Source organism: Ursus americanus, chromosome 26 (genome assembly GCF_024610735.1).
Source record: "Ursus americanus isolate L20-20 chromosome 26, mUrsAme1.1.p, whole genome shotgun sequence".
Classification (NCBI taxonomy): Eukaryota; Metazoa; Chordata; class Mammalia; order Carnivora; family Ursidae; genus Ursus; species Ursus americanus.
The window spans coordinates 849,489-861,548 of NC_142152.1; the positions used below are offsets into that span (position 1 = coordinate 849,489).

General features: G+C 41.0%; 1 protein-coding gene across 1 annotated transcript in view; it reads left to right on the forward strand.

The window, feature by feature from the left end:
- Nucleotides 1-230: 230 nt before the first annotated feature.
- ARMH4 (armadillo like helical domain containing 4) overlaps nucleotides 231-12,060 on the forward strand; it is a 157,578-nt gene continuing 145,748 nt past the window's right edge. Inside the window, exon 1 of the mRNA XM_045810473.2 lies at nucleotides 231-320. The gene's annotated coding sequence lies outside the window, so the exon portion shown is untranslated. The remainder of the gene's footprint in view (nucleotides 321-12,060) is intronic.

Consider the following 12,060-nt stretch of genomic DNA (forward strand, 5'->3'; position numbering starts at 1 on the left):
CTCGAGTGGCTGCGGCGCGCCGGGCCCGGGCTGTCCCTGGCTGTGCCTCACTCCACGTCGGATCCAAATCCTTGCAGGCGTCCCAGTCTCCGGTACGAAGGAAGAAGAGACACAGGCGGCCGCGGATCGGGGTGCGGGGAATAAAGGGCAGAAGCGATCAGGCACTCCGGGCGCCCCGAGTGGGGCGGAGCCAACCGGGTCCTTCCCACTGGCCATGCCCTTATGTAGCGCCGGGGGCGGAGACTTTCACTGCGCGTCTACTGATTAGTCTCTGGTCTTCAGGCGGAGGCCAGTGAGCACAGAAAAAAGCCTCAAAACTGGTATGTGTAGTTTTGGGGCGAAATTTGTTGTGCCAGGTGTTTTGCTTGTCGTTAATGCTTCACAGGAAATACTGATAATAAGTGTTATTTTCTTACCTGTGCGAACTGAATCTCGGAGAATTTAAGTAACTTTTTTTTTGTTTCATTCCGCTGAAAATTTTAATTTTAATCCAAAACAAAGCAGTGAAAGTGGTATCTATGAATCTTTCTATCTATGGAGGAACAGACAGGGTGTTTTAAGGAAGGAACATTGAACTAGGGGTTTCTGTTTACTGTAAAACTTAGGACCTGTGTAATCCGAGAAAAGTTAGTAAATCTTTTTGTGCCAGTGTGGGCACACAATGGGAATTATATAACATGGACTGTTTACAAGTTTATTATTTCACTGCTCTACTTTTCTTCTGCTGAAGTTGCCCATGGAAACGGGAGTTAATGGGCTAGGTTGCTGCCTTGTCTCTAAAACTATAGGAAGAGGAATGACCTGTTTATCCCCAGTATGTCTTCCTTACTTGCGTGGATAAAGTCTTTCCACAATAAGAGTTAAGGCTGTACAATGCAAGAGGTTAGACAATGTAATTCACTGTAGAATTTACTGATCAGTGATCTTCCTGAAAGCAAATCGCCAGAAGAGGATGAAGTTAGAATTGTGATAAGGAATGAAGCTTCAAAAAGAGTGGAAAAAGGATGAAGCATTTTTGCTTAACAGGGTTAGAGTGAATAGGACCCTTCACTCGAGTTCCAATTCTGTTTCTTCTGCCACCTTCTGTGAAGTTTCTAATACTTCTGCTTATCCATTTTCTTTTCCGTAAACGTCACTGCTACTTCACAAGGTATTTGTAAGGATCAGTTGAGATTATGAAACAATTTTGAAATAGGAAGCATTATCACCCATCCTGTGTTTTCCATGACTGCTCACTGTCTTAGTTTCCTAGGGATGCCATAATAGAGTACTATAAACTGGGTGACTTAAAACAGGAGACATTTTTTCTCACAATTCTGAGAGCTGGAAGTCCTGGATTAAGGTGTTGGCAGGTCATGCTCTCTCTGAAAGCTCTTGGAGAGGATCCTTCCTTGGCTCTTATTAGCTTCTGGTGGTTGCTTACAGCCTTGGTGTTTCTTGGTTCATAGATATATCACAGCAATCTCCGTCTTTGTGGCCATCTGGCCTCCTTCCCTGCATTTCTGTGTCTTCATGTAATGGTCTCTTCCCTGTGTTTTCATATCATTTTCCTTCTCTGTGTCCAAATTTCCCTCTTATAGGAATACCAGTCATTGGATTAGAGCCTTAACCCTAGCCCAATTTAATTTGGTTATATCTGAAAAGACCTGAATTCCAAATAAGGTTTCCAGTTGACAAGATTTTTGGGGGGATACCATTCAGCCCAGCACACCAGCTAAATGTTGGTGTTCTCCGTGGTTCTGCCCTTACACCTCTTCTTACCATATACCCTTTCCTTTGACAATCTCTTCCACTCCCATACATACAGTTAGACTCATGTTTGTTGAGTTCTGTTTGCGAGCTCTTTGCCCTCACAGTAACTTTATGTGTTAAGTATTATTATCTTCATTTTACAAACGAGGATACCAAGGACAAGAGAGGTTAAATAATGTGCCAAAGGGCTCTCAGCCGGCAAGTGGCAGAGCAGGAATTCAAACTCAGTCTGACTCCAGAGCCAAAACTACACTGCCTAATTACAAAGTAGTTATGCATTAATTCAAATAATTATATTTTATCATAGAATTTTGAAATCTTAGTATACGAAGTAACCTAAGAGGTTTTCAAATCTAAAGTCTAACCTAATTAATACAAGACTTTCCTGTCCATCTGTGATGAGAGTTTTCTCCCGAAATGTTTCCATTGATGAGCAGAGGGCTTGTGACTTGCTGGGATCTACAAGGTACTGAAAATGCATTTGGTAATACAACTAGGGGTTTAAAAAAGAGGAACATGCTAGCAGGATAATCATTTTAAAGAAGCCCAACTTGGGGTGCCTGTGTGGTGCAGTCGGTTAAGCATTCAACTCTTGGCTTTACCTCAGGTCCTGATCTCAGGGTTGTGAGATCCTGCTTAGAGTCCATGCTTAGCATGGAGTCTGCTTAAGACTCCCTCTCCCTCTGCCCCACTTCTAAAATAAAAATAAATGAATAAGTCTTTAAAAAGAAAGAAAGAAAGAAGCTGAACTCTTCCAGCAGCTTGGTATAATGGACCAGAGTCAAGTCCTAGTTCTGTTAGCTGAGTGACCTCAGGAAACTCCATTAACCTCTGGGCCTCAGTTTCCTCATTTGTAAAGTGAGGAAGATGTACAAGCACTAATAATCAAAGCTAGGTTGAACTGGGATCTGCATCCCTTGAGCTAACACTCCATAGTCTCCCCTGCTCTCCCTGCTCCTTTTTCCCAAGGCAGGCATTCCTATTCTTCTGACTGTTCCTCATTTTTGTAGTTTTCAGGCCACTTATGAGCCCATTTACCCACTTTGGAATTTTCCTATTTTGTTAATGTGCCCCATAAATTATACAACACCCAAGATACGTCTGAAGAGTTCATAGTATGACAGGGCTCAATTCTCTTGCTCCAGCTGCTGTGCTTTATTAGTTTGTAACAGTGGGTTTCTGTGTTTTTTTTTTTAAGATTTTATTTATTTATTCGACAAAGATAGAGACAGCCAGCGAGAGAGGGAGCACAAGCAGGGGGAGTGGGAGAGGAAGAAGCAGGCTCATAGCAGAGGAGCCCGATGTGGGGCTCGATCCCAGAACGCCGGGATCACACCCTGAGCCGAAGGCAGACGCTTAACCGCTGCGCCACCCAGGCACCCCGGGTTTCTGTGTTTTATTTCCAGTCACATTGTACTATTGATTCAGTTCTCTCTCACCTTGGAAACAAAAACCTAATGTGTACCGAAGTTTGGAGCTTTATACCTCTTTATGTTAAATTTAATTTGGCTAGTTTGGGTCCATCTTTCCAGTCTTTCCATATCATTAAAAAACAAAAATCCAGATCTTTTTGAATCAAGAGTTGGGCATTAGACATATTAAATATAGTGTCACCCCCAAGTTTGAGAAGCATGCTTTGAAGTTTTCCATTCCCTTATTTTTTGAGGGCATATTGTATGCTAGATCCAGAAACTACAAGAATAGGAAAGAATGGTCTCTACTCACAGACCATACTGGGAAGTAATAAGCGCTAGTCTGGAAATATATAGGAAGTATTAAAGGAGAACGGAGGAAGGGAACCAATCAATTGCCTATGGGATGGTTGGAACAGCTTCAGGGAGGTATGCATTCATCCATTCTTGAATTCAAGCTGACGCTCCGTTAGGCACTGGAAGTACAAACATAAAACAAAATTCCTAGCTTCAGGAACTTAAAGTCACATTTACAGACAAACTTTTAAAACTATTGATAAAAGCTAATGCTTGGATGAACATGGTGCTTTAAAGGCAGAGACCAAGGAACAATTTGAAATTTTTCCAGGGAAGGTCGGTCACAATACATGAACTCTCAAGAAGCCTAGTGGCGGTTTTCCAGTTGAGCTACAGAAGGGTGTTCCAGGTTGAGACAACTGTATGTGGCAAGAGTTTATAAGAAATTTGGTAAGGCTAGAGGGGTAGCTGTCAGTTGGCAAGAAGTGGTGGGTCCAAATCATTAAGCCTCTTACTGATATGCTGGGGAGTTTGGATCTTATGCTATAATTATTAGTCACCATTCAAAATATGCTAAGCAAGAGAAAGACAATATATTTGTGTTCATTTTGATCAATTTGTGTTCACTTCTCCCCCACCCAAGGTGGGGGCAGATGGAGAGGGAGAATCCTCAAGCAGACTGCCTGCTGAATGGGGAGTCTGATGATGTGGGGCTGGAACCCAGGACCCTGAGATCATGACCTGAGCCAAAATCATGAGTCTGACGCTCAATGAACTGAGCCACCCAGGTGCCCCTGTGTTCACTTCTTTTAAACTGGGATAGACAAGGGTGAAATGGAGGGGATTGAAATTGGTGGTGAGAAACCAATCTGCAAGCTATTGCGAGTCCATGAGAGAAATGATGACCACTAATTAGCCAATAGTAATATATATGCAACAAATTACCTTTAAAGTGTTCCCCACATGGGAGAAGACAAAATTTTGTATTTAACAACAATAAAATTGCAATAAGGCATTGATCAGAATTTAGAGCTTTTTTTTTCAGACAACGTGTTTGAAAAACATGGTCAGAAGGGCTTTATAGTTCCAATTATATTGGTGCCTCTAAATAAATTAGTTTTTTCTAATCTACAAGACTTAATAGAATTGCAGCTGTCACAAGGCAACTTTATTTTTCAATTCCTTCCACAGGTTATGTCACCAAAATGAAGATAATAACTAGCTCTTGGCCCCATATTGATAAACTGTTCACTCTTAGTCATCAGAGTCCTCCTCAAAGCTAACAATTACTTAGTTTCTGGAATAACTCACCTCCTTTAACTCAAAGACCAATGTTGGGTCCAGAGTAGCCGGGAAGGTGACCTAATCTTAGGTTTTTTAATGCACCATAAAAGCTCTTCATTAGCTCTTTGGCTGATGAAGAAGTTTTCATTAGAATAAAAATACTCAAGTAGTTGCCTTTATAGCTAGAAATCTGGAAGTCTCCTAGCACCCTCTCATTCAGTCTTTTCCTATCCTAATCAGTTGCAAAGTCCTATAGTATAGTATAAACCTTATCTATTCCATTCCTAGTTTGTGATCAGGATTATAACAATACCTGCTTAATTGGTCTCTCTGTCCTCTCCACAGTCCGTTGTTTATACCGCAGCTGGAGTAAGCACTCTAAAATGCAAATACATGGGGGCACCTGGATGGCTCAGTCGTGAAACGTCTGCCTTCAACTCAGGTCTTGATCCCAGGGTCCTGGGAATGAGCTCAGCGGGGAGTCTGCTTCTCCCTCTCCCTCTGCCCCTCCCCCATGCTCGTGCACTCAAGCCCGCATGCACTCTCTCTCTCTTTGGTTTCTCTCCCTCTCTCAAATAAATAAATAAAATCTTTAAAAAAAATAAAATGCTAATACAATCATAACACTCTTTGCCTCAAATCTTTCAATGACATTCTGCAGTTTTCAGATAAAGCAGTAGCTATGTCACCCTACCAGTAGGTTCCCAAATACATCCTGCTGCTTCACACTTACCATATTGTGCCTAGAATGCCTTCCTTACCTAGCTTCTTTGTTCTTCGTCTTTCCAAGCTTTGCTCAAGTACCACCTCCCCTGAAAAGTCTTCCCCGACCCCTGGTCTCTCAGTCTATTTAGATCTTCTTTATCTGGGCCTCCATGGCATTCTGTGCACACTATAGCACATGAAAATATTTTTGTCTGTTTAGTTGAACTAGTGACCCTCCCTTTTGGTCTTCTCCACTTTAGGAAAAGGTGGCCCCAAACTTCCAATTGCCAGGCATAAACCATGGCATCATCCTTGATGCCTCTTTTTCTCTCTCACTTCATTAGTAATCCTCAACAAATCCTGTCTACCATCAAACTGTTGTATCCCTAGTGCCTAACAGAGCATCTGGTGTACAGTAAGTTCTGGATAAATAATAATTAACTAACACTTATTACTGTAATCTCTTATTTGCTGTGCCTTCACCCTGAGAGCGGGGATTTTGTAGACCAGCACCTAGTTAGAACTGAGTATGGAGTAGGCTCTGGTAGTTTGGGTGGGTTGGTTGGTTTGTTTGTTTTTTTAGAGAGGGAGAGAAAGAGAGGGTGGGGGAGGGGCAGAGGGAGAGAGAGAATCTGGAGCAGACTCCATGCTGAGTGCAGAGCCCGACAAAGGGCTCGATTTCAGGACCCTGAAATCATGACCTGAGCCAAAATCAAGAGTTGGACACTTAACTGACTGAGGCACCCAGGCATCCCCACTTTGGTAGTTTTTTTAATGGATGACAATGGTATGGAAAGATGGCCAGCCAAACTGCTCCCAGCTCACCTTGTAGCCAGTTGGCAAGGCACACATGAAATTGCTTTAGACTTTGTATGTAGCTTTCCCTCTGTGTGATTGGCCACAATAGTGCTTTTGAAGCTAACCTCTCAACGAATATTTCATGCCATGTTTCATGAATGCTCATTCAAAAAATGAACCAGAGCTCACAATGAGCTGGAATTATGGTGGTGTGTCCCCTTTGGGGAAAGACAAGTAATTCACTAGAGAAGAGTATCAGGAACTGTGTTAAGGTCAGGACATATTTGGGCTGATTCATCACACTCTTCATTTTTGTAGAGCAACATAATGAAAATTTATTGCTAACTATAAGGTATGGCAAGATCTTGAACTATCAATCACAGAATCCATTACTCACAGAATATTTAAACTTGTAAAGGCAGAGAAAATGGACTAAAATATTTCATAAAGATTTTAATAAACCATACATTGAGCATAAATATATTTGTTTGAACTAGCATCCTATTTCATTAATATGTTTCTACAACATTATTTCAATTATTTCATGCTGAGCCTATACATGGTAGAACAAAAATGGAAGTTTTCTAGTTTCCTTATATTCTTACCTCAAGCCAAGGTCAGGGTTGGAATAGAGCCTAATGGCTTGGAGTTTTTTGTACTGTTGTTAAAATGAGAGAATGAAGCTTTTTTGTTTTTTCAGTATTTTTTTCTGTTCGTTTCAAACAGAAAAGTTTGATATTTTATTCTGAGAAGATAGAATACATAGAAATGGTTGGATAAAGACCTGATTTTTATTTTATTTTATTTTATTTTTATTTTTTTAAAGATTTTATTTATTTATTCGACAGAGATAGAGACAGCCAGCGAGAGAGGAAACACAAGCAGGGGGAGTGGGAGAGGAAGAAGCAGGCTCATAGCGGAGGAGCCTGATGTGGGGCTCGATCCCATAACGCCAGGATCACGCCCCGAGCCAAAGGCAGACGCCCAACCGTTGTGCCACCCAGGCGCCCCAAGACCTGATTTTTAAAAAATAGGTTTACAATAGAATGACTTAAGAGTGTCTATCTGTAACAGTTATGTTACTCCAAGTACTTGTTTATATTCAAGGCAGGACGGAAGGAACATTATTCCTTAGGTAACTGATCCATGGACAATAGTATTATGGTTTTGTTGAGGCATCAGAAAGAAATAATAATGCTGATGAAAAAAGCTATTTGTGGGGAGGAACTGTTGATAAATTATACATTTTTATTATACAAAATTCCTCTTTTATTAACAATAGCTATGATTTTTTGATTATCTGCTACAGGCAGGCACAGTGCTAAATCTATTATCTCATTTGATCCTCACAAATCTTCATTAGTCAACAAATGAAAAATAATTCTTGCTCAGAGAGGTTAAGTAACTTGTATACGTTCATACCACTTGTATGTGACAAAACCTGGAATAGCTTTTTCTATTGCCCCCCACCCCCCACTGCATTTGAGAAAGATGACAGCTAAATTATAAATGTGGACATCAGGCACGCCAAAGGGAAAAAAATCCAGAGCCAAAACATTTAAATAAATGTGACAAGATGCCTCTAAAATTAAACAGTGCATTGAAGGGTGTGATTTGTTCAGCTACAGAGAAACTATTCTCAGACAGTCTAGATGATGTCTCTATCCAATATGCTCGGTGAGCGAAAGATATTCCATTTTTTGAAAAAGAGCCCACACATTTTAGCTGAAAATAGTTAGTCATTTCATAACCCAAGGGGGAGAGTAATCCTTTAACGTCCATATGGCATACGTTTTGTGAGCTTATTTTTGCATTCCCTTCAGTTTCTGAAGCCCCAGCCCGACAGGATCACTTGGCAATGAGAAGAAACCCTACCATGTGTGTTGCATGAGGACACGCGCTGAGCCCCTCTTCTCCAGGTCCTTATCTGACAGAGCTTGTTTTGCCATCTGGGCTTATTGCTTGAAGTTATAAATTCAAATAACAGGAGCCATGACTGGAAATTTTATGTGAAGCAAGTATTGTTAAAATATTCGAGATGCGATCGTGCTATGGTGGTTATGTTAACAAAAGAATTCTCTTGTAGCGTCGCGTGATGAAATATTTACAGATAAAATTATATGATGCCTGAAGTTTCCTACAAAATAATATGAGGAGGGGCAGAGTTAATTTATGGATGGGGCAGAGAGGCCATGGGTTGATGGTTTTGAGGCCTGTGTAATGGCTATTTGGGTTTCTTTTTTTTTTTTTTTTTAAAGATTTTATTTATTTATTCGACAGAGATAGAGACAGCCAGCGAGAGAGGGAACACAAGCAGGGGGAGTGGGAGAGGAAGAAGCAGGCTCCTAGCAGAAGAGCCTGATGTGAGGCTCGATCCCATAACGCCAGGATCACGCCCTGAGCCGAAGGCAGACGCTTAACCGCTGTGCCACCCAGGCGCCCCTATTTGGGTTTCTTTTTAACACTGCTTTGTCTACTTTTGCATATTAAAACATCAAAGTTTTTTTTAAAAACCTAAACAGTACAAGATTAAATCATCTCTTGGGACATATATTCATTTGATGATAGTTCTTACCTTCAGGTACACCATTTAGGCTGTACATACAGTTCTCCGAGTATGTTCTGAGACGGTTGCTGATTGTCCATAGGCATCAGTGCCAATGGACAATATTTACATCAGGATCTCATTTGTATTCTCATTTTGGCGTTTGATACTTTGATGTAATTTTTCTCATTGGGTGTCCCCCAAAATAGCATCATTCTTCTCATAATTTCCCGGGAGGTTTGTTGTAGTGGTCATCCTTGTCATTGCCATTATTTTGTGGTACTGTGGTTTTGTCGTGGCAAAAATTTGGAAGTATGTGAGTACATTCTTTGTGGCATGTGGCAGGCATGTGTCCTGTCAAAGTTGTCAATGGTTTGGAAATATTTATGATGCACTGGTCTAGGGATTGGGTCTAATTATAATGCCTTTGTCCTCACTAATCACCAAGAAATCACTTTATACTTCACCAAAAAAATTGGCAAAACCTAGCTTCACACCCCTAGGGAAAACGATATGTCAAACTGTCTCAAGTTGTCAGTAGGCATATTGATGGCACAGAGAGAAAATTGTCAGTCTGTGCTCTGTCATTCAGGGGCAAAGAGGGAAGCAAAAGCAAAGTGGCATGTCAACTATCCTTAAATTAAAAAAAAAAAAAGTAAAACCAAACCAAACAAAGGCAAAGTGACATATATCCATCAACCGGTGAGTAGATAAACAAAGTGTGGTATAGTGATACAGTGGAGTATATTCAGCAATAAAAAGGAATAAACATGCTACAACATGGATGAACCCAAGAGTCATTATGCTGAGTGAAAGAAGCCATCCCAAAACCCCCATATATTGTATGATTTATTTTATATAAAATGTCCAGAAAAGACGAATCTATATAAGTAAAATTGATTATTTATTTCCTAGGGCTAGTGTGGAACCAGGAATTAATTATAAATGGGCATTAGGGGTTTTATTGGTGTGATGAAGGTATTCTAAAACTGGACTATGGTGATGATTGCACAATTGATAAACTTAATAAATTTACTAAAAATCATGTAAATGTATACTTAGAACTGGGGAATTTTAGGGTATGTAAATTATACCTCTACAAAGCAGTACTGAGGACTTGGTTTTCACTGTGGATTTGACATGCTGAACCTGTGAGATGTGGTAGTTATCAAAGCTGTTGAGTGGGATGGCCTCTAGAGAAGGCTTGCTTGCCACATCTTACAACGTTACAAATGCCTATTCTCCATCTGATTTGGAACTCCAGCACCAAGAAGTTTTGTACCAGAGATTGTGGGTGGGTGGTCAGTGTCTCTTAGGAGTAACATCTGTGCCTGGGTGGCTCAGTCGGTTAAGCGTCTGCCTTCTGCTTAGGTCATGATCCGAGGGTCCTGGGATGGAGCTCCGCTTAGGGCTCCCTGCTCAGTGGGGAATCTGCTTCTCCTTCTCCCTCTCCACCCCCACTATCCCACTTGTTCACTCTCTCTCTTCTCTCAAATAAATAAAGTCTTAAAAAAAAAGAAAAAAATACATCTGCATGGTTTTCTTCTTATCACAGGGGGAAAGGCTTCCCTTTTTTTATGCCAAGCTAACCCCTCCTGTTAGACTCTGGACCTCATTCCCTGCTCCTCCTCAGGGGGTCTTGTTTTCTCAATTACCTGCCTCCTTTCCTTTGCCATCAGCATCTTTCCAGAAAGGTAAATCTTCCCTCAACCTATCTTTTCCTCTAGCAATTACCCTATCTCTTTCCTTTCCTTTCCTTCTCAAACAACCTTATTGAAAAGACTTGTCTATTTTTGTTTCATCTTCCCTACTTTCCGTCATTCCTTAACCCATTATAGTCTAGATTTTGCTGCTTGACCAAAATCGCTCTTGCCTGACACATCAGTAATTTCTTTGGTTGCTAAATCCATTGGATACATCTCAGTTTTAACCTAATCTCGGTTTTGGACCTCTCTGTACATTTTCAAACTGTTTGATTCCTCTCACCTTGAAACTTTATTTTCCCTTAGCTTCTACAATAATACCCTGTTTTAGTTTATAGTAGTTTATGAATATGTCTCTGGAGTATTCTACTATTCTATCTGTCCCTTAATATGTATTATCCATCATTTTCTCCTTGGCTCACTTCTCTTCCCACTTCTCATCTCCTAGAGTTATCTCATTCTCTTCTGTGGCTTCGTTTACCATCCCACCCACTCTCTAACACCCACCCACCCACTCTCTAACAATCTGTACCTCCAGCTCAGATCTATTCCCTGAGTTTAAAACCTCCATTATCCAACCACCTGCTGATCAATTCTTTGTAGCGGTCTCAAAACTGTTTTAAATTCAACATGTCCAAATCTTAGCTACTTACAATCCATTGAAAAGTGGCCCTATGGCCTACATTTCTTATCATTCTGAAAGACCTCCCTCCGGGAGCCCAAACCAGAAACGTAAATGGTCATTCTCAACTCCTCCCTCCCTTTTACTTCCCATATTGAACCAGTCATGAGGTTCTGTGATTTCTTTTCTTGTATATCTCAGGTCTGTTACCTCCTCTCCATCCTTGCTACTATATTTGGTCAGCCCTTCATCTTCCTCTTTTACTGTATAATTTTGCTTGTACTATAACACAGCATGGTAGCCACAGAAGGATTCTGTGGGTTCGGTGCCCTTTCACTCGGGACTTCATGATCAGTAAATCCCTGAGAGGGAAATTTAGTGAATTCTTTTTTTTTTTTTTTTTGGTTGAATTTTTTAAAAAATATTTTATTTTATTTATTTGAGACAGAGAGAGAGGGAGAGTGGGGGAAAAGGGGTAGAGGGAGAGGAAGGGAGAGAAGCAGTGAGCAGGGAGCCCAATTTGGGGCTCAGTCCTAGGACCCTGGGATCATGATCTGAGCTGAAGGCAGACGCTTAACTGACAGAGCCACCTGGGTGCCCCAGAATTTAGTGAATTCTATCTTCCCAGAGTTCAGGGCTCAGACAGATGCAGGACTTGGAGACAGCATCAAAGATGGCTTTAGCTAAGTTGCCCCAGTGTCAGTGCAGCTCGTAGCAGAAGTATAGCAGGTATCCACATCAGTCATCAGCAGCAGTGTCTTAGGCATAAGAACAGAGAGAGAATGTCAGTTCATTTAAGGACAAGAGGAAGATGCACCCTAGTGAGACCCAGCACCCTATCACCTTGCAAAGAGAGTATCACCTGGCAAGAATGAAGTGCTTATTGATCTTGTTCTTCTGATAGTAGCCTCATCTCACAAAAATTGAGGTAGTTTGGTCAGA